The following is a 23,698-nucleotide window of genomic DNA, read 5'->3' as shown; positions in this document are numbered from 1 at the left end:
AGAAAAGGGATTGACACCTTTTCTTAAAAAATAAGGTGTTATGTTGGCATAGTGGTTTTGTTATTCTGTCAGGCTCTATTATCTACTCTAGGAGTGCACTCGTTCCTCTATTTTCTCACCTTGAAGTCTTTCTGCAGCAATCAGTTCTGACTGGCTAAGTCTTATGTGCTTTCTGTTTTTCAGGTTCGGCTTGGCCCCCTGGCATATTTCCCAAGTTTTAATCATTTCTTATTACTTTATTCTAATTGTCTAAAGGGTAATATCTACTACATTTTGGTAGAAAAGGATGAGATTGATGGATGCACTGGCTGTATTTCCCATTCAGTGATCCAAGGATACATGACATTCCTTATCCAATCAAGCCATGCATGTCCTTGTGATCTATTTGGGGTTATAACAGTTTATTTGGTCTTAATGCTAAATGAAAAAGGAAAAGAAATTGAAACTACGTCTTAAAAGACAGTTACAGATGGCTGATTGAGCTTGAGGGGTTTGGCAACTACATCGTAGCTATGTGCAATAAAGTTTTAAAAAATTGGATATTTAGAATCATGTTTCCAAACATGGTTGATTTGGTGTGTGTGCGCACCTTAAGGCTAAGTGTTCAAAGAGCTCAGGGCTCTCAGCTTGAATTCTTCTCAGCCTCTCTCATCCCCTTTTCCTCTCTTAGCCCTCTGTCGACCCTTTCTCAGTCATCTCTCAGCCCTTCCACACTCAGCCCTCTGTCAGCACTTTCTCATCCCCCTCTCCTCTGAGTCCTCTCAAAATGCCTTGACCACCTAATCCCTGTTGTGATTTATACACCACCTATGTTGGTGCTTCCACTGTCGGGCTTTGGTATTAGGACATGGAGGTGTGGCTATTGCGCCAAAGTGGAAAATAGCTCTACCAATCGAGTCCTCCATCATATTTTTGGAGGTAAGGGTGTAGGGGCCTGTGAGTTATCCCACAAGATGTAGCCGATAAAATATTGCGAGAAAACTCCGACCTTGCAAACATAGCAGTAGCACGTGCCCTTGGGCTTCCTCACAGTTAGAGGAAAATATAATATCAGATGTTGGGAGCGGGATTGGAACATCAATGTCTCCAAGAATAGAAGTCAAAGAAGCAATTCCTCATTGTGCCCATTTCTATCCCCATCCCCATCCCCATCCCCATCTCCATCCCAATGTCCATTATAGACAACTGCTGGCCTACCTCCCTTGACAACCTTGCATAGGCAAGGTACCCTCCACTGATCTTGTGTCAGTTTTATTTCAATGTCTTAAACACTCCTCAATGACAGAGGATGATCAAAGCTATTGTAAAGATGGACAGGAGTGGACTATAGGTCCATGTGTACCATGGCGCTTGATGAGATTGGAGGCATACATAGAGCCCTCAGTCCCATCAAGAAAGATTGGAAGAAATTTGGCTGCACTATATTATCCGATGGATGGTTTGATATTAGGAGTCTCCTCTTGCCTTAACATACACTTCTTGCGGAAAAGGGTGGTAGGAAAAGGGTTGATGCAGGAAAAGGAAAACCAGTGGCAAGTTTATCTCCCGCTACATCCGGCAAGCAATTGCATGATGCTATCGGGTCTTCTGATTTATCGTTCTTCGTATCGAGCAAGTTGGCACTTCCACTGCCTGTTTAGATGGATCACAATTCATTAATTGTAGGTGGGACCAGAAAATGTTCATGTCGTGTGGACCGATAATGCTTCAAATTGCAGGAGTATGGGGGCTCTTGTAATGTAAGAGTTTCCCACAATTGTTTGAACTCCCTGTGCTTCTCATTGTCGTGATCTACTCATGGAGGACACAAGGAACCTCCCGTGGGTGAGCACAATAGTTGAGAGTAATAACCACACGTGTTGTGAAGTTCTTAAAAAAGAAACCCAAGGCATTGGCAGCCTTGCAAGTGTATGAGGTAGAGTTAGTGCAACTCGCAAAAACTAGATTTGCATACATGTCACTTGTCTTAGTGATAATTTACGTCCGAGGCTGTTGTATCACATGAAAGTAGAGCTGTTCAACCCCTTCACTTGGAAGAGGATTTTTGCATGGCATTCCTACGGTCGACCGAGATGGAGAAGCGCACCCTAGGCTTGGTGCATCACTATATTGGCAAGATCCATGCACAAATTGATGCACATAAGAATCGTCTTAAAGAGAGACAATTTCTGGATATATGGTGGACATATGACTTGTCCTAAAGAGAGATACTTGCTCTCCAATGATGCCCTTGTGAGGCATAAGCTAAAAATTTGAAATTTGAATTGAAGCATTCACAGTCTTTACTCTTCCTAGTTGTATAGGATGGACGAGATACTAAAGATTTTGACAAGAGGTGAAAATGGATGCCCGGGCCTATCCATAGTGTGGCTACCTTGCTCCAAGGGCCCTAAGATATTCACAGATGCTACATTGCTTCAAGCACAGGATGAGTACTTTGTTTGCATGTACCCAAAGCAGGACCACTTGGTTTCGGTCACACAGTTGTCCAACTATATGAATATGTTAGGTCCCTCTTTTAGTAGTGCCACCTCTAGCAGGTTAGAGGCATGCATGAAAACAATCTCATGGTGAGAGACGTATGGATGTTCTATTCTTGGCCTATGAGCATTAGCATTGAGAGTGCTCTCACATTACTTGTTATCGTAACTTCATTGAATGATTTTTAATTATAGTCTTAACTTTCATTATTCACATGGGATGATGAAACGTCATGCACAATAGGATTGCTTGTCTGGAGCTTCCAAGCGGAGTTGGAGTTCTTACTTCCTTATTCATACAAAGATTTGTAGCAGATTGAGCACTTCACAGTTGCAGAGGTTGGTTTACTATCGTGTGGACCTCACACTAGTAAAAAGGCTAAAGACTATGGATGGTTCCATGCAGGTGAACATAAAAGTTTTAAAGAATTAGCTACAGAAGTCGAACCTCTTCTATGAGTTGTGAATTTTAGTCAATGCTCATAAACCTTAAATTTGAATTTTCCATGTAGCTGGACCTTTGAATATTGATATCACAAAAGCTCCTAGAAGCTTTGTATTCTCAGCTTGCTCAAGCATTGAAGGCTATTGACTTCGAGTCACATGGATGCAATCTCTAGGACATGATAGGCATGGGGAGGCAGTGTAGCTAGAGGGGTTCACGTTATTGCACATTGAGGTTGAGGATGCACTATCAGGCGCATAAAGGAGGGGCTAAAAGAACCACTCCATGACTTGACATATGAAATTGTTCCCTAAGTGAAGGAGGTTGAGGTGGACATGTTACAAATGTTAGTCAAGCTTATGCACACAGGGATGTATCTTGAGAGCAAACTTTTGTGGATGATCGTATTGACCTTGTAGATTCAGAGGCAGAGATAGAGAACGAGGAGGTAGAGAGAGGGTGGAGTTAAGAGTCAGAACTGAATCCAGAGCAAACTAGGGACCCAGAGTTTGATGATGGGGGGAATATTTGGCTTGTGTAGCCTTGGGATCCTCATCAGAGGGCATCGATGAGGATAAGGATGAGGTTGATACTAAGTCTTAGGATTCAATGTGGACTCTGGAATATGGTGTGGTAGTCTTTGATAGTTTTTAATATGTCACATGATTCACATAATTATTGATATGAGTATCTCCTGCACACAGGATACATTTTGACCAAAATTCTCATGATATTTTTTTTCAGATTTCTCTGGTTTCTTTCCTCTCAATAGCTATTTCTAGACTATTTATGGTTGAATCAGACATTTTAGATCATTTATGTGTTTCATATCCTTCTCTATATGTTATGTGAATATTTTCCCTCCCTCCCCTTATTCCTTTAACTTTAAAAATTATACTTTTTAGAAGATTGCATCTTAAAATATCAAAAATAAAATTATTCCGAAGCTCTCAATAATGCATTTTGAAAACTATGCACTTAAAGACTTATACAACCATGTTTCCAAAGATAAGTCATGATGCAAGCAATATTTGTCAATAAGTTAAGCAAAAAAAATTTATCGAATCATGAACACCCATAAAACAAGAGAACATGTGACATCCAAATCCCTTGTGACTTAGCAACAACATGTTGAATTCAAACTGTAAAGTCAAACTTGAGCAGACCTTGCTAGTATACAAATACTTTTTCTTTTCCTGAGCCATGATCTGTGCACTCAGCCTATCATCCAAAGATGACATTTTCTTGAGCATTTCTGCAATTTCTTGATTCTTCTTGTCCAAATCCTCCTTGAGATTCCGCTCTTTCTCCTGAAATGCAAGATTGCAAAAAGAATGCATATACACATGTTCTAAGTGTTTTTCACCATTTCTTCTTATTCCTTAGAAGCCTAGCATCATGTATACAAGATAGAGAGAGAGAGAGAATGCTTACAAAACTATGAGAGCCTCAAGTATATGAGACATGAAAGTATTAAAAAGGGACACAAAGAGAATTTCATTGGTATCTACCTACAATAAATCACTTGCGAGGGGCACATGACGGATATTTATATTGAACATATATTATAGGACCCTTTGAGGGGCCATTCCGGGCTATAAGTAGTAAGTTATTTTTGGGAATGATTGAAGCACGTTAAGTACCTTGCAACACATTCTTTCGAAAAGATTACTTCATTAAGTATGAATGAAAACCACAAGAGCAATCTCAAGTGCGAAAGTACATCATGACATGCATGAAAGAATAAACCAGCTCAGAAAGAGCTAACAAAAATCCAGGGTGGAGGCTGAAAATGCCACCTCAACCCTAAAGGAGAATCAAAGAAGAAAGGAGATCCCCTCCAAACTATGAAAAAATAACCCTCCTCGCGGTAGCTGCTCTCGAATATCCCTGCATGCTCGCCCAAATGGCCATCAAAGTGTGTATAGTATTAGTCCATATACTGGCCATAGTCTGGGAAGGGTGAACCTTATAACTCTCTATCGCCTCCGTACATCTGGCCCTCCAAATATGCCAAGCTGAAATACTAGCTAGAATCTCCCAAGATGTGTCTATAGAGGCATGGGCAGCTTTGAAAGGAGTGAAAGGAACATCTTGGAGGGAACATGACTGCACAAGATGGTGTCGTACAAAGAAGGCTAAATCTGAGCCATGTCCCTCGAAAAACACCTGATGACCATTAAGAGACAACCATGCAATTGATCCCCAGGTCATAAAGAAGGGTTCTCTATGGAATATGCTAAGTATCCTAGCAACACCCTTCCAGATCATCCACGCCTGTTTGCATACCCAAAAGCAATGCTGAACTGACTCAACTAATGTGTGGCATCGAGGACATGTAGGGTCAGCCCCGAATCTGGATCTCCACAAGTTCACTGCAATCCCTCCGTGAATAGAAAGCCAAAAGAAAAGAGAGATTTTTCTATTCCTAAGAGATTTCCAAGGCCTCCTCCAAAAGTTTTTTCGCACATCTGCAGAAATTTGAAAACTATCCCAATGAGGAGCTCTGGAGGGCCTCCGACCTCTACTGCTGATCTGGAGTCTCCTAGCATTGACTGTATAATGAAAGAAGGGGATTCTCTTCTCTCGGTGCCCTTCATCAATCCACTCCCACTCCCCAGGGTCCCACTACAAGGACCTAATGGGGAAACCACCATATAACTGGAGTCTCCAAGACCCGAGTGACAGAAGAACGAGGTCAGGATCAAGATACCACTGTGAATCCCTACCCCACTCCATATAACCAGCAATCCTGACAGGCTGAAAGACAACCCCCAAAAGAATATCCTTTGAAGATCTGTGAAGTATGCCTCCCGACTGAACCTCAAAGACAAGGGCATCCTCCAGTACATCCCACAAGGCTATAACCTATAGAGAAATACCCGTCGTCGCGAAAGCACCCAACCAAGTGGACTCTGTGATCGGCATGTCATTTGTATCCATCCACTCCCCTGGTATGGCTGTCTATCTGTTGAATCTTGACTTTGTGATCGGCATGTCATCTGTATCCATCCACTCCCATGGTATGGCTGAATCTATCTGTTTAATCTTGACTGCACTCCCTCTGAGGTGGCTGACTAATAAGAGTATGTGATCCTCTGAAAGCTTCCTGAAGGCTTTCCAGACCACCACAGGTCCCCTCTCCCAACTAGACCGCTGCATATAATGTGACGCTCCTAGTGATCTGCCATGCTCATCCAATATACAATCATTCCACATGATAGGCTGCTTGTCTATTTCTTCGCAAGAGGAGGGTGGAACTCTCCGAAGAGTGCCTTCAAAGCTGTCCCAAGCTTTCATAATGGCAGCCATGAGAGGGTAAGGGGGAGATCTGAGATGGGCGTAAAGATACATCTCGAGCTGTCCATCCAATCTCTCCCAAGAGAAGGTGTACAGGATTGAATGCTGCCTATCTATTTCTTCGCAAGAGGAGGGTGGAACTCTCCGAAGAGTGCCTTTGAAGCTGTCCCAAGCTTTTTAAATGGCAGCCATGAGAGGGGAAGGGGGAGATATGAGATGGGGACTGAAGTATAGATCCATCTCGAAGTGTCGATCCAATCTCCCCCAAGAGAAGGTGTACAATACTGAATGCTGTGTAATAAAAAATCCTTCCAAGGCTCCTGTCTAGGCATCAATCCTCTCACAACCATCTTACAGAGCAAGGCCATACACTGCAAAGGATCAATAATATTGAGACCTCCTTCCCCTGTGGGGAGAGTGAGGGTCTCCCAAGCATCTGTAGTGCCATCTAGTCCACTCCACAAAAAAGTCTTGATAGGTCTCCTAAGCTGAGTGATACACTCTCTAGATCGGCACCAACATGAACAAATGAACCAGGCAGTAGCAAACAGCACCTGGTTCACAACCACTACTCTGGATGCAAGGTCAAGTATGGAAGAACTCCAAAAAAGGAGTTTCCTCTTGATGCTCTCCAACACGAGAACGATCTGTTGCGTTGGAGAGATGCCCACCCCAACTTGGCATCCTAGATACCTGATGGAAACACCCCTCTGAATCCAAGTGAACCCAATGTCGGCCCCCCAATCTGGAGTGTCCTCATCACAAATCCAAAAGCCATTGGATTTGTTCCAGTTTATACGAGCCCCTACTGCAATGCAAAACAATTCCAAAGCTGTCTTGAAAGAGGTGAGTGTCTATGGCATAGCATCCAAAAAAACTGTTGTGTCATTAGCTCCCAGCTTACTATCCAACACTCCTCCTGCCTCAATGGAAGCCTCAGGCCAATAATATCAGCTTCATAGCTTCAACCACAAATAAAAAGAGAAAGGGGGCTAAGGGGCATCCCTGCCGGACTGACCTAGTAATCTGAAACCTGTCTCCCCCCCTGACTCCACCAATAAGAACCTGGCTGTGGGTTGATCTGTAAAGAGCGGACACCCCTCTGATCCATGCATTTGAAAAATCCAAGCGAACAAGGGTTCCCTCTAAAAAGCCCCAATCTACACTGTCATACGCTTTTTTAAAGTTCAGGAGTAGAATGGCTAGCCTATGACCATTGTGCATGGCCCAGTCAGAAGCCTCATAGAATGAGAAAATGTTATCAAAGATGCTTTTGCCATGCACAAAGTCTATCTGCGTATCATGTATAAGATCTGGAAGGAAGGGCTGCAAACGTAGGCTGATTGCTTTTGCCAAAATCTTGTACAAAGTGCCCAACAAAGTGATAGGTCTCCACTGAGACACTAGGTTCCTGCAACCCACTTTTGCGATAAGATGAACGAGACCCTCTGTAAGTGATTCCGGCATCTCACCCGAGTCCCAAGCGCCCTGAACGGCTGAGGTGATTTGATCCCCAATCTGGTCCCAAAATGCAATAAAAAAGGAAGAGGTAAGTCCATCTGAGCCTAGACACTTGCCCTTGTGAAGGGCCAGAAGAGTAGTCCTAAACTCTATGTTGGTGAAGGGTGGATCAAGTAAATTTCTTATATCTCCTGTCACCAACCTCAGTAAGTGTTGCCAAATAGTAACCCTAGCATCATCTCTGTCCTGTGAGTCCGGATCTGTAGTGAGAAGGGAGGCATAAAAATCTGTAGCTATCTGTAAGACGATATCTGGATATGTCAGTAGTGAAGAGACATGGTAGCTAGCTAGGAACGGAATGGAAATATGTAAAGCATAATGAAAGGCAAAATGGAAAGGAAGGAAAGTACAAGTGCAAGGCAATGACCAAAATACTCACAATGTATTAATAGCTTGATGTTAACTGATATATTAGATAATAGACAAGTACAACAATATATAGTGTAGCACTAGACTCTAGAAAGCCATAGTGTATATGGGATAACTCCCAATATGACATGTGGCATGTCTAGGACTCACTAGACTATAAAACACTCATTTTAGACTCACTTTGGCTTCATATTCCAACACCCCCCCATGAAGGCAAGGTGAGAGACTACTAGAATGAAACCAAGAACAGAACATGACAATGACGGCCCAAGGTGAGGGACTATTAGAATGGAACCAAGAACAGAACATGACAATGACGGTCATCAAACTGTGCACCCTATGTAACTCAGAGGCTGAAGTTTGAGCGTGTTCAGAGGTTGATCCAAGCACTCTCATGGCTTGAGACTCAACATGCTCAGAGGCTCATGTTATAGCATGGCTACATGACCAGCTCATAGGTCTAGGATACACCAACATCCTGGAACTCGGCCAAGCGTAATAACGAGACCTATCAAAGCCAATACATGGCTCCCATAATACATCCCCCTCTAAACCTATCAAAGCCAATACATGGCTCCCACAGTACATCCTCCCTTGGCTTCATAACAGGACATGTTAGGAAGCCACACACCAAAATAGAAAAACCAATAAATCTTTTTAGGAGGACTATCCAAGGCAGAGGACCTTTAGACTCAATGACAACCAAACACTCAATACATATCATTTTAGGGGGACTACCCAGGGAAGAGGACCCCAATAAATCAAGCTGTGGGAATAATAAAAATAGATCTCTTAGAAGTAAGGGATGTCCTCCAAGTAGCAACTGCACATGTGTACACATCCCTGCGAGTCGATGAAGCACTAGGCATGGATGCCACAAAATATGTGTCGGTGAAGTCCATCGGGTAGCTACATGGAGCAGTCATGGCATGACTCTCAAGATAGAAGATGGAGAGTCACCTAAAAACTGATGTAGAGGCTGGAGGTGCCACAAGGGCTAGTAGAGTCACTCAATGTGCAAGCCTAGCACCACGGGCAATCAAAGAAGTAATCAGGGAAGCCAGGAAGTAACTGTACCTCACATCAATATCATTTTTCTTTATATTCTTGCTGCAAATTAGTGTGGAGTCTACACACCGTTATAGAAGGTGGATGAGTTATGCAATGTGGCAGCTCGAATGGCGAGAAGATAGAGCTTCATGGGCAACAAGAGAAGCGTGAGCAGCATGGGCAGCTAGATGGCGGGCAGAGAGGATAGCTATGTAGGCAGCATGAGAAGCTGCATGGGTAGCTACATCTTAGCTTCGTGGGCACCAACTGTAGCAGCAAAAGATGGAGGTGAAAATCAAGATAGTGACAGTAGTCTGGAAACTATCATCCCGTGAACTCAATAACAAAATTCGCGCGTAGCAATAATTTTCGTCACTTTTTGCAGGAGCTAAATCTTTTCATAGAAAACTCGGATTGCAATGATGTAAAAACGAAAATTGTAGTACTCTAAGTCCTCTACAACTTTCCTGAAGACACAAAGTCGTGATTCTGCTTCCAGATCCAGATAGAAGCGTCACATCGTCTGCATGTAACTGAGAGAGCAACGGAAACAGCACCACTCCAAGACATCTTTGTAGCTGAAGGAAGGAGAAGAGCTCACCAAGGAAAGGGAAGAGAGGTGGTAGAAGCTCAAGTTGGAGAAGACAACGTTGGAGGAGAATCCCAATGTTGATGAAGCCTTCAATGGAGAGGAGTAGGGAAGGGGAGCTCCTCCAAGAGAAGAGAGGGCAGCTTCTCTTTCCGGCCACCCTCTACCTCATGAAGAAGCAAGGAGGAAGGGAAGGGCTAGGAAGGAAGGCTCTGATACCATATGAAGAGACATGGTAGCTAGCTAGAAACGGAATGGAAATATGAAAAGCATAATGAAAGGCAAAATGGAAAGGAAGGAAAGTACAAGTGCAAGGCAATAACCAAAATACTCACAATGTATTGATAGCTTGATGTTGACTGATATATTAGATAAAAGACAAGTACAACAATATATAGTGTGGCACTAGACTCTAGAAAGCCATAGTGTATATGGGATAACTCTCAATATGACACGTGGCATGTCTAGGACTCACTAGACTATAAAACACACCTAGAACACTCATTTTAGACTCACTTTGGCTTTATATTCCAACAAGTAGAATCCCGTTTGAGTCAACAAGCTGCGAAACACTCCTTACTATGTCTGGGTCCAATAGTAAAGAAGAACTCGTTTGTTGACCCTACCTCCAATTTGAGTCCAAAATGACTCTCTAGCATGAAAGGCATACTTTGCTCTCTGATCTAACAATGACTGCTAATGAGCCCTTGCTGCAGCAAGGCGCCCTTGAATCCAAGCATCTGTAGTCCTTTTATGCTCTTCCCTCTAAAGAGCTGCCAACTACTCGCAGATACCAATCTCTTGCCTTAGAATCTCACCTCTCTTAACACAAGCAACTGAATGATAGAAGTTGCTAATATCAAAGAGGGCTGCAGCTACATATGAAGGGGATAGCTGCCCAGCTTGCATGTGAGATATCCAAATCTGTAACACTGCCTCTGTGAGGCCCTCCTCTGCATAAAAGGCATCTGGAATCCTGATACTGGCCTCTCACCTGAGGCTCTAAAATCATCAAAACAACCAGAAAATGGTCTGAAGTGGATACCCTAGTGCTAATGCACATTGTCCCACCTCTATCTAGAGCCTAATCATCCACATAAAATCTATCAATCTGTGCATGGATAGGCATCTGCAACCTCCTGTTCAACCAAGAAAATAGAAGTGATTGTGGCTGAGTGTGAAAAGCATCGTCATACCAAACATCTCTTCCCCCTGAACTGAAACAGGAAGGCATCCCAGGCTGCTCTCTCTAGGGAATGAATGCCACCTTCCCTACCCCCTCTTTTGTCTTCAGGCATCTCAACCATGTTGAAATCACCCCTAATAATCCAAGACTCTACAATGGGGGACCAAGAAAGCAGCTCATTTCATAGAAGGACACGATCACCTCTCAAATTGGGGGCATACAGGTTTAAAAAGCCAACCTTATGCCCTCCAATGAAAAGAATGATTTCCTGAGCTCTAGAGGGGCCGTGTCCAATCACTAAGTGGAGTATCGAAGAAGAGACAAAATTACAAGTGCCTCCCCTAGTGCCTAAGGCCGCCGGCGACCAAAAAGTATGACCTGAAAGAAGCTTACTTGGCACAACAATCTCTGACATCCAGTTTGTGTTCTTGAAGCATAAGGATATCAATGGGTCCCTCAGTAGCAGCTGGATGAACTTGGTTACGAATCAACTACCTATGGTAGCGATGCGGCATAACTCCGAGGCCCTGAACGTTCCAACTGACAATCCTTATCGACAAGAGGAAGAGGGCCGATGAAAAATCCTACCCGACCTGGTAGCGGAGACAACCCTCTCTTGGGAAGAATTACTCCTATCAAGAGGGAAAAACACTCCCACACCTGTTGAAGGGGAATCTCTGTCCAAAGGGATCTCGATAACCTGCTCCCCAAAAGTAGAGGGTACAAACTCCTCCTCTAACTCAAACTTTGCCAAGTCTGCCAGGACTGTGAAGAAATTCCTGAGTGATGAGCTTGGTTCGGGTGTGCGGAGGATCCCTACAGATGGTGGAGTAGAAGCAAAACCACCCTTGCCTCTATCAAGAGGTGAATAAATAAGAGCAGAGTAGGAGGGGGGCTACTGAACTGGAGGGTCCGGAGACTGAGCAATGACATGGGGCTTAGCACTGACTCTCTCCACAGGTGGTAGCCCCTCCTAATAACCAACTGAGGGGACAGGGGCAACCACATCAGCACTAGAACCCGAGATAGGGATGATTTCTGCATGTAAGGATGAAGGGTCCGTGGTACCAAGAGTACCCTCCTGAAGTGGAGGGGGAACACCAACTCTGACTGGCACCCAACGGGGGACGACAGAAACAGGACGTGCTGAGGGTCCTGGTTGAGCTGAAGGAGAGGGTCCAAGATGAGAGGCTGTAGCAGAAGATCATGGGTGAGAGGTGAAAGGTCCAATAGCACGAGAAGAAGTGGTAGGACGTGCAATATGTGCCGTAAGGTGGTGCGATGAGGCACTGCACCCGTGGAACTTTTGGGTCTTTTCTTTTTCCCTGGGCAATCTCTAGCAAAGTGCGCAGGAGTTCGGCAAATCCTACACTAGTCCTATCTCCTAGCGATCTCGACTCTCTGCCTAAAGAATGAGCCATTTGGACGCTGAAGCATGATGTGGTCATCCATGATGTTAGGGTTCGAGACAATGACCCTAACCTGCGGCACCCCATCCGATCTGACTACCTCTGCTGCTGAAGAAGGCATGCCAAGTAGAGTGGGGATCTCGATGACCAACCTCAAAGCGGCTCCAATGGATGATAAGAGTCAATGGTAAACCTGAGGGAGGCCGGGGAATCTGTTGAAGAGTGAAGTGACCCGGCTATCCTCCTCCACAGGATCAAATCCCAACAAAAAGGGCGTCAAGAAAAATCCTCTAGGAGCTCAGAGCTCAGTGCCAAGGGACTAGCCTCCAACACTGTACCTGATGTGTCCGGAGAATCAAAAACCACTTGGAAGAAGCCTCGACCAAGCAGACGAACATCTGTGAGGTGCCGTGCAAGGTCTCCAGGTAAAGCTGCGAGCATCTAGTCCCTGGACTGTAACCTGGAAGGGTGGGACCCATGGATGCAAGCAAAAAGGAACTCTCCTACTCTGTGTCTTTTTTGAGTTGCTGCAACTCATCGTTTGAAAACGTAATTGTTTTCGTGGAAGCGGACGAGGATTGGTTGAAGGATGGTCCATCGCCAATCGCGGTGGTAAGGCCGACTTGAACACAATGACACTCCGTCCGCTCTAGAAAATGCTGTCAAAAAGAAGAAGCCCAAGAGGGGCGCAGGAGGGCGGAAGGAAAAGGAGGTAGAAGGAAAAGGAGGCAAATGGAGGCAATGGGGCGGGGCTGAGGGGTACGGGGGAGAGGGAGGGTGGCCGAGAGAGGAGGGTGAAGGGACAGGGGAGGGCGAGTGTGGCCGGGAGAAGAGGCTGAAGGGGGCGGGGGCGGGGGAAGTGGCTGAAGGGGGCGGGGGGGAAAGGGAGATGGGGAGGGGGAGGGGGGACAGGAGAGGGGGCTGAAGGGGACGCGGGGTAGGGGGAGGGGACGGGGGAGAGGGATGAAGGGGGCGGGGGAAGAGGGACGGGGGAGGCGGGGGAAAGGAGCGGGGGAGGGGGCAGGGAGGAGAGCCGAGAGGGGAGGGGGCAGAAGGAGAGGGCGAGGAAGGGGGCTGAAAGGAGGGAGGGCAGCTAGAGCGGGGAGGAGCAGCAACCCACCTTGCAACACATTGAAGAAGTACTTTGAAGCACTTTCAAGTACTTTGAAGTGCTTTGAAGTACTTTAAAGAACTTTTAAGTCTATTTGAAGTACTTTAAGTACTTTGACGCACATTCAAGCACACTGAAAAAGCACATTCAAGTACCAAGATTTGGTGCCACACCATCATATTAAAGGGCTTAGTACATGCTTAATTTATATTCTCGTTGTACATTTGTCCTCTGAGTTATGCTTATGCATGGCAACTTGAACACAAGCTTGCTTGCTTCCTTCTCAGGTCTTGTTTCCTTCACTTGGATTCAGAGAAAGTTCTCGTGCTCCTTACCTACTCCTTACCTCACAGTAGAGTGGACTTTTTTGCAAAGAGAGTACTAGTAGGTTTACCCCTTACTGCACAAGGAAGCCAATCGCAGCTCATTTTCCTTGTAGTAGGCAGTTTCCACACTTTAGCAATCCTTCTCCAGTTTATAGATGTTTCAAGGCAGCTTCAGACATCTAGGCAAGCTTGAGTTTGTATATTGGCAACTCATTTTTATAGTAGCAGCTCGTGTTCATCTCCCTCAGGCTCCAAAGAGTTTTACATGCATCAAGGCAGGTCATTGCACCATTGTTGAAAACCAGGAGGATATTTCTCGCTGTTTCTACAAATGTGACAATATAGAGAAACCTAAATAGCCCCAACATGGAGAAAATTTTCTCCCTGAAATTGCTTGTTTTGTCTCATAAAACAATATGATTCTTCAAAGGGAAAATATTCATACAGTTCATGCAACACACCATGCAAATATAATATAAGTTTTACACCAACAATACACCTCCCAATATTTCAATATTTGCTGCATGCTTTGCAGGTTCCAAGACCTTTGCACACATCATAACAAACTGCAACCATATTTCAAAATTTGCTGCATGCTTTGCAAGTTCCAGCACCTTTGCACACATCCTAACAATTGGTACTGACTTTTGGCTGAGTTTGACCTAGAGACATCCGAATGCAGATTATTCCCTCTTCACATTCCTGCAATGTTCAGCTTTGGAAAAGGTGTAGGATATATTCTAGTGAAATTGAGACAAGGTGAGAATGCCCATCAGTCCACCTCCATTGCAATTAAAATTACAAAATAAACAGCGAGCCCCCGTCCGCCTCAGTATAGTGTGCCTTGCTCTGAGAGCGCTCACCTGTGCTCCGTTTGTTCTTGCAACCCATGCGCCACCTACTCTATAATTGCCACCTCAGTGCTATGTGCAACCTACTTTCATCACCATACCTCCATATAACCACCATGCAACCCATTCGTACAGCTGTATGATTCAACACTGTAGCTCGTTGGTACAGCCACTGTCAATGCACATCTCGTTCATACATTCGCCCCGTAGTACAAATGAACCATACACTCCAGTCTGTTGTATGTGGTTATTTTGCTTCATTATTTGCAAGAAGATTCAGTCAGTACATTATGGTATTTGCAGTATTGTATTTTGTGTATTTTGTTAGCATTGTAGATTTTGGGGCTTCTACACATTTCAAACAGATTTTACAAATCTGGTCAATTTTGCATTTTAAATCACCTAGATTGAGTGTAAAGTTTGGGTATTTTGTCAATGACGAGTATTTTTGTCTGTAAAATTTAGGACTTCTGCCTCAAATCTGCTTTTTGCAGACAGAAATCTTTTTGGCAGAATAATGGATCAACAAGGAAGAAATGCGGCACAGGAGGACATGTTGAATGAAACTAACTTTTACTTGTGGAGATTTATGGTAAAAAACCTGTTGGCTGCAAACAATTTATGGAGATGGGTGTGAGCTACCTTCAGTAGATATTGCACCTGCCACACCTGTCAGAGATGGACAGTTAGCTGTTGGACAGCAAACTGCAGGACATTCTGCTTCCACTCCAGAGCGCAATGCTCAGGCCTAGCTGTGATCTCTATGTCAGCTAAGAGATCCATCATTCGTCACATCCATTCATGCAAGACTTCACAGGGTGCACAGGAGATTCTTGAGACCATGTATCAGGCCAAGAGTGAGGCAAGAGTTGCTTTTCTACAGAAGCAGATTGAGAATTTGGAGGTGTATGAAGGTGACAACATGGCTAATCCTCTTGCAAGGATCCAAAATCTTCGAGAGTAGCTCCTAAATCTTGATGAAGTCATTCCTGAAAATAACTGATTTCTAGGACTTTGTTGTTAGTGCCAAAGGGCTACCTGAATTCACACTCTAGAGCAGTAATGCTCAGCCCCTTAAGTTTGAGGAGTTAGTGAGTTTGTTGTTGACAAAGGAATAAACAAGAAAGCATAAACCTTTCTCAATGTGTGGAAATGACCAAGCATTTTCTGCCCATGACAAGTGCAACATAAAAAATTCAAGTGCTTTTCAGAGAGACTCTCAAACATGATGCCCATGTGTTGACCACGTGTCGACCATATTGACCATGTGTTGACCACATGTCAACCATATGTTGGTCACAGGGAGGTTGACAACATGTTGCCCAAGGAGTAGCATGCCACAAGGCGATCTCATGTCGAGTGGCACACATGGAGCAATCAGGTGCATTAGTGTTAGGAAATGGAGTCAAGATAAGTCAGTTTGTGTGTTCTAGTGAGTTCTAGTCTAGTGTGTCCTATGGATGCCACGTGTCACATTGGGAGTTATCCCATATGCATTGGTGTTCATATGTGTGTGTGTGCTCTATATAAGAGTTGTACTTGTCTAGTGTCAAATCGATCAAGTATCAAGGTACAAGCTCTTTGGTCTACATATGAGTACCTTCATTTTGTTCATTGCTCTTGCTATTTCATATCCATTTCATTATGTCTCTCTTTGAGTACAGCCAAGCTCGAGAATCTTTACGTCAAATCTACTGGACCTGACCAACGAGCTTTATCTGTTCTATTGCATGATCTATCACTCTCTGAAGTGATAGATAATGGTTGGTAATATTTGGATACTTTGCCCTAGGTTGTTTTGCAAAAATGAATGAAATAAATGATGTGTGTTGGGTCAATAAAGGTTCTCTACCTTGGATTGTCCTCCTAAATTGATGTATGGGTTTTCTATCGTGTGTGGCTCCATGTCTCTCATTAGTCCCTAGAGCCAGGAAGGGGATGTACTGTGGGAGCCATGTATTGGCTTTGATAGGTCTATTTTATCTTGGTATGTGAGTTGTAGGATGTTGGTGCATTGGTCTCCTAGACCTCTGAGTTGGTCATGCATCCATGCATGATCAACCTTTCAGACATGCTAGGTGAGCCTCTGAGTCTATACCATGCTCACTTGCCTCTGAGCTGCATGGGAGCTATGTCTAGTTCTAGACCGTCATTGCACAATTCGATGACCGTCATTGTCATGTTCTTGGTTCCTTTCTAGGAGTCACTCACCTTTCCTCCATGGGGGGGTGATAGGAAATGGAGCCAAGATGAGTCAGTTTGGTGTGTTCTAGTGAGTTCTAGTCTAGTATGTCCTATGGATGCCACGTGTCACATTGGGAGTTATCCCATATGCATTGGTGTTCATATGTGTGTGTGCGCTCTATATAAGAGCTATACTTGTCTAGTGTCAAATCAATCAAGTATCAAGGTCCAAGCTCTTTGGTCTACATGTGAGTACTTTCATTTTGTTCATTGCTCTTGCTATTTCATTTCCATTTCATTATGTCTCTCTTTGAGTATCATTATCTCTCTCCCTAGCCTACCCCCCCCCCCCTCTCTCTCTCTCTCTCTCTCTCTCTCTATCATGTGCCTTCAGTTAGCAAGTGTACATGACAAAGGATGTCGTTAGGTGGTCACAGGGACAGATGCACATGCATATGACAACGGACACCGTTAGGTAGTCCAACTCACATTGTGACAAATGTACATGAAGCAGTCAGATGCATTAGGAGTGCACATGAAGTATTTACACGTCACCAACTAGAAGAGATTGGCGAGTCAAGAAGTCACCGAAGCCATCAAGAGACTGAGTGTTGCAACGGCTAAGGGAGACACAAGGACCACCGATAAGGAGGAAGAGAGGATATTCTTAGCGAGGAGAGGGACAAGCCAAGGCAAGAGCGGATGAGGATGAAGGAGGAGGAGAGGTGGAGGGTTCGGCATTCGACATTTGGGAGGGAGAGAGAGGAGAGTGGGAGGAGAGATAGAGGCTTAACTACGAGCACACCCGAGAGGAGAAAGAAAGAAAGAAAGAAAGAAAGTCTATTAACATCCATTGGAGACCAAAAGGTCTATGGGACAGCAAAAAACCCTCTAGTACAACTGCTTTAGGGAGGGCGCATGGCAGCTCCCAAGGAGTGCAAAAGCAACCCCCATTTATCTATAATATATTAACGAGTCTAAGTGGTTATGACCATTGAGAGAACTTGGGCCCTTAGATTTAGTTTGATTATCATAAGCCATTAGATTGAAATCAGTTAGGCATGCGCAGCGCCAACCTCTTCAATCTACTTTTGTGACTCTTGCTGTGTGTGTGTCTGTGTGCACGCGCGCGCACACATGCGTATGTGTGTGTGACATACACATGCACACGCACATGCACATGCACATGCACACATACACACAAATTTGAGTACGTGATTTGAGTTTACGACTCATCTTGTTCCAAAGACATCATATGATAATTACAATAGTAAAGGGTGACTCTAGGACTTGGGTAAGACTCCAAGACTCACATTGCACATGGTTGAGTACTTCCTTAAAAGGACATATGTTCACCCTTTTTCCAAGAAAGAGTAGTTTGGGTGGCTGTGATTTCCCAGAGGAGGAGTTTGTGCCCTCTACTTTTGGTGAGCCAGTGATTGGGTTTCTTGTTGACAGGGCTTCTTCTTCTCTTGGGCCCCCATTGCGGATTCATGGGTGATTGGAGGTGACTTTAACATGGTTGAGTTACCGTCAGACAAAAAAGGAGGTAGAGAAGGAGGCCTTCACTCTTTGGAGAGAGCAGCTTGGGAAGCCTTCCTTTTTCACTACTGTGGCAGAGATACTTGGTTGGACGATGCCTTTCTTATTCAGCCACAGTCCCTCCTGTTCTCTTGGTCGAACAGGAGGCGGCAGATGCCTATTCATGCACGCATTGACAGATTCTATGTAGATGATTGGGCACTAGACAGAGGTGGATTGGTATGCATTGCTGCTGGGGTTTCCACTTCAGACCACTTTCCTGTTGTGCTGGCTATCTCAGAGCCTCACTTGAGAGGCCGGTCTGCCAGCATCATGATTCCAGATGCCTTGTACACAAAGGAGGACCTTACAGAGGCAGCCCTGTAGATATGGGTTTCTCATGTCCAGGGTGGGCAGCCATTGCCATCACAGGTAGCTGCTGCCCTTTCTGGTATTAGCGACTTCTACCTCTCAGTTACTTGTACTAGGAGACGAGATATTCTCAGACGTGAGATTGGTGTTCGCCAGCAGTTAGCAGCTTTGCAAAGGGAAGAGCAGAAACGGCCTTCAGATGCTTGGATTCAGGAGCGCCTTGCTGCAGCAAGGGCTCATCAGCAGATATTGCTTGATCAGAGAGCAAAGTATGCCTTTCATGCACAGGAGTCCTTCTAGATTCAGATGGGTGGCAGAGTCAATAAACACTTTTTCTCTACTCTTGACCCTAGACATAGTAGAGAGAGTGTATCCCAGCTTATTGACTCACATGGGGTTTTACATACAAAACCAGATGATGTCTTGCGCATAGCTTCAGATTTTTATGCCGCCCTTCTTACTGCTGATCCTGAGATACGGGATAGAGAGGATGCTAGACAAGTTATTTGGCAGAGCATCCCTTTGTTGGTGAAACCGGATATGCATGCTTTGCTTGATGCACCTTTCACCAACACAGAGTTCAGGACTACACTTTCAGCCCTTCACAAGGGCAAGTGCCCAGGTTCGGATGGCCTTACCCCTTCTTTTTTCATTGCATTTTGGGATATGATTGGAGACTACATTACTTCAGCCCTGCAGGGCATTTGGGACTCTGGTGAGATGCCCGGGTCGCTTACAGAGGGTCTCATCCACCTTATCCCGAAAGGAGGTTGCAGAAATCTAGTGTCCCATCATACTTCTGGGGACTTGTTACAAGATTCTGGCCAAGGCAATTAGCCTCCGATTGCAGCCCCTTCTCCCAGATCTTATTCATGACACTCAGACGGGATTCATGCATGGCAAAAGCATTTTTTATAACATTTTCTCTTTCTGGGAAGCTTCAGAGTGGGCCATGCAGACTAGCCATTCTACTTTTGGATTTTGAGAAAGCTTATGACAGAGTAGATTGGGGTTTTTTGGAGGGCACCCTTCTACGTTTTGGCTTTACTGATGCTTGGATCAGAGGTGTTTCCTGTTTGTACAAATCAGCCCACAGCCAGGTTGGGGGCTTGACATAGGATTCACTTGGGTTCAGAGGGGTGTGCCTGTCAGGTATTTGGGCTGCCAGGTCGGCTTGGATATTTCTTCCATGCAACAGTTTGCTCCCGTGTTGGAGAGCATAAGGAGGAAGCTCCTTTTTTGGAGCTCAGCCAAGCTGGATCTTGCCTCTAGAGTTGTGGTGGTCAACCAGGTCCTCTTGGACCCGGCCTAGTTTGTTTGTTCTTGCTGGTGCCGTTCTAGGGACTGCATCTCTCAGCTCAGGAGACCGATCAGAAATTTTCTTTGGAGTGGGCTTGATGGCACAGCAGATGCCTTAGCTAGGGTGGCTTGGAAGACCCTCATCCTCCTTGCACAGGAAGGGAGTCTCAATATTATTGACCCAGATTTACAGTGCAGAGCTTTACTATGCAAGATGGTGGTGCGGGGACTTATGCCAGGGCAGGAACCGTGGAAGGCCTTTCTTATTAGCAGCATACAAAGGTGCACACCTTCTTCAGGAGAAGACTGGATGAGCAGTATTAGGTGGATCTCCACCACAGCACACCTCAGATCACCTTCGTCCCCGCTCATGGTTGCCATTCTGAAAGCATGGGCCAGTTTCAAGAGCACTCTTCGGAGGATTTCTCCTTTCTCTCGTGAAGAGATTGATAGGCAACCCATCATGTGGAATGACAGTATTTTAGATGATCATGGCAGACCACTTGGTGCCTCACTCTACATGCAGTGGTCCAGGTGGGAGAGGGGACCTGCATCATCTTTGGGGTCTTGGAAAGCTTTCTACAGGCTTCCAGAGGAGACCAAATCTCAGTTGACAGGACATCTCAGAGGGAGTGTAGGGAGGATCTTGCAGATTGAGGCAGCCCTTCTAGAGGATTGGGTAGACACAGATGATATGCCACTCACTTGCTCCACTTAGGGAGGTACTTTTACGAGAGGCGGTGTTCCACTTCAGGTTTTGGCCTTTCGAGATGCACAGGAGGATGCTCTAGTTTTTAGTGTGCAAGATGGTGGCAGATTACTCAGGTCCACATAGGACATCTTGCTTGAGTCTACTTTTCAGCCTATCAGGGTTGTAGGTCTTTTGGTGAAGGGATCAGATTCAGAGTGGTTCCTCGACCCAAACCCCCGGCTACTCTCCACCGGGTCTTGGAGGCTTTGGCTCTACGGGGGAGTTCCCATTAGGTATTTGCAGTGGGACCCTGGAGAGTGGGAGTGAATTGACGCATGGCATCGAGAGAAGAGCATCCCCTTCTTTCGTTACACGGTCAGTAATGCCAGGAGATTTCAGCTCAGTAGTAGAGGTTGGAGACCTTCTAGAGTTCCTCATTGGGAGACATTTGATATCACTGCGGATCTGCAGAGCTGCTTCTGGAGGAGACTCTGGAAATCCCACAGGTATAGAAAGATCACTCTCTTCTTTTGGCTCTCTATCCATGGTGGGATTGCAGTGAACCTTTGGAGATCCATGTTCGGAGCCGACCCTACTTGCCCTCGTTGCCTCTCTGTTTCGAAGACTATTCAGCATTGTTTATGGGATTGCAGATAGGCGAGGATGATTTGGATGGGGGTAGCGAGGATTTTCAGTCACTTTTCCCACTCCCCATTCTTTATAACATGGGGCTTAGTGGCTTGGCTTTCTCTTACAGGGCCTCAGGTATTCTATGAGAGACTTGACTCCTCTCGGGCCATTTTGGTTCGACGTCATCAGATTGAGTCCTGTTCGTTGGATGTGGTACCATACCTTCCTTTTACAGCTGTACATGCATCTATGGATACTTCTTGGGAGATTCTAGCGAGCATAGCATCCTAGCATATCTGGAGAGCCAGATGCACAGAGGCTTTGGAGGGTACTCAGGTTCATCCCTCGCACACTTTGGCTAGTATCTGGACAGACATCGTACATAGTTTGATGGCCGTATGGATGAGTATGCAAGGAGACTCCCGTGCAGCCTCAGCTAGGAGGGCTTCTTTCTTCAGGGAATGGAAAGATTCTCCTTTCTTCTCTGAGACTCCTACAGGGTTGAGGTGGCACTTTCAGCCTCAGCCTTGGTTGTTTTCCACCTCACTTTGAGGGGGTTTTATTTATCCTCATGATTTCATGATGTATTCCGCTTTGAGCTTGCTCTCGCGGGTTTTTCTCTTACTTAATAGAAGTCTCTTTCTTGGAAAAAAAAAAAAAATCTATACAGAAAGTAAAAGAGAAAATAAAAGAGAATATGAAAGAGAAGAAAAAAGAGGTAAACAAAAACTTTTATGAAAAACAAAAGGAAGACATACTTAGCAAGCAAAGCAACACTTATGTTGTCATTAGTGCCCAAGAATAAGCAGCTATACTGGGTTTCTAAAGACCCGCGGAGTCTCTTGGGCAAAACCAGTGCTTACTAAAATACGTGAAATAAACAAAAGAGAAAGAAAACAAGAAATAAAGAAGAAAGGAAGCAGGTGACTAAGCAAAAATAAACAAGCGAGTCAAGAAACAAAATCTTCCAAAAAACTGGAATATTGCTCTCTTTCTCTCTCTCTCACTCTCACTCTCACTCTCACTCTTATTTAAAATATAAAAAGCTAAATGTGTATCGTTTCCTACAAAGATGCAAAAATACATTTCTAACTTAGAAAGCACAAGCATACTCAAACAAACTCTCTTTTTTGAAACTAAAAGAAAAACGGGCTATTCAGCTCCCCGCTTTCTGTTTTCAGTTTATGTTCAATCATTCTAAACATGCCAAAGGCCGATACACCATAGATAAAAGACTTCATATCTAAGATTGTGCGTACTTTTTTCATTGTTTTCGTTGGATTATACCTCTTGTGTAATAGTAAAGTGATCAAATTACTACATTGAGTGATAAAAGACTCCTTAGTTGTACAAAGGCGGGAAAATCTATGGAATTGGGAAGAAATGACTCCATATTTTGCCAAATCAGAAATGTTTGAGTCAATGTGAGGCATTTTTATAATGTGTAAACCACTATATTCAGGTTGTTCACGTCTATCGTATATATCAACCTCTAATCCTATGGTAGATTGAGAAATTCTAAGATCTAATAAAACACAAGAATCCCCTCTTGAAGTGCAGTTCAGTTCACAAGAGTCACGAGGATAGATTCCTTCTCCAAAAGCACTAGCATCTTTGTACATAAAGTCTTGAAAGTTAGGAACATGTGGTACAAATAAATCATCTATAAAACACCTAACTTGGCTAAGCTTATGTAAAATGATAGGGCAGGTATTGATAGAAATAAGACGTTGCATAAACTCAAATTCATAAGTGAAAAGATAAAAGTTTGCTAAAAAGACGGCACAATTAGTGCCCATGGGGATTCCTATAATTTGTTGAAACAAAGAATCACCTATTGTGATGTAAAGATTATGTAAAAGAAAATCTATCCAAGAGCAAACATCTTCCACACTTACTACCTTTGTGTATCTTTTCTTTTTAGAACCTATGTCATGATCTTTATTTTTTAGCCACAAGAAGTCAAAGCATAGGCCCTCAACATCTTGATAGAAACTTTCATGCTAGCAGTTTTCTTTTGTAAAGAAAGGAACCTTCCATTAATGCTTAAAAGACTTCATACAAAACAACAGCCCCGAAGGTGCTGAAAAAACCAGGAAAAGGCTGAAAGAAAAACCGGCCTGTTCCAGAGAAACCTGGCTCATTGCCTAGGGGATCTCTAGTACTGGGGCTAACATCCAAGTGGGGGGACTATACCACAAGCGAATCCCTCGTGGAGTGAAGATGTAGAAGACTCATGTAGGCCAAGCCTTGCAGAATCGAGCACACCTCTCAATAGTCGCTCTAGAGCCTGGAGTCCCACGCTCCCAGGTGGAGCATAGAGTGTAGATGATATCCTGCCAGATGGCGACCATGGTAGCCGAG

Source organism: Dipteris shenzhenensis, chromosome 9 (genome assembly GCF_047967505.1).
Source record: "Dipteris shenzhenensis isolate YYH24624 ecotype China chromosome 9, Dip_SZ_1.0, whole genome shotgun sequence".
NCBI lineage: Eukaryota > Viridiplantae > Streptophyta > Polypodiopsida > Gleicheniales > Dipteridaceae > Dipteris > Dipteris shenzhenensis.
Note: the sequence above shows the minus strand (reverse complement) of the source record.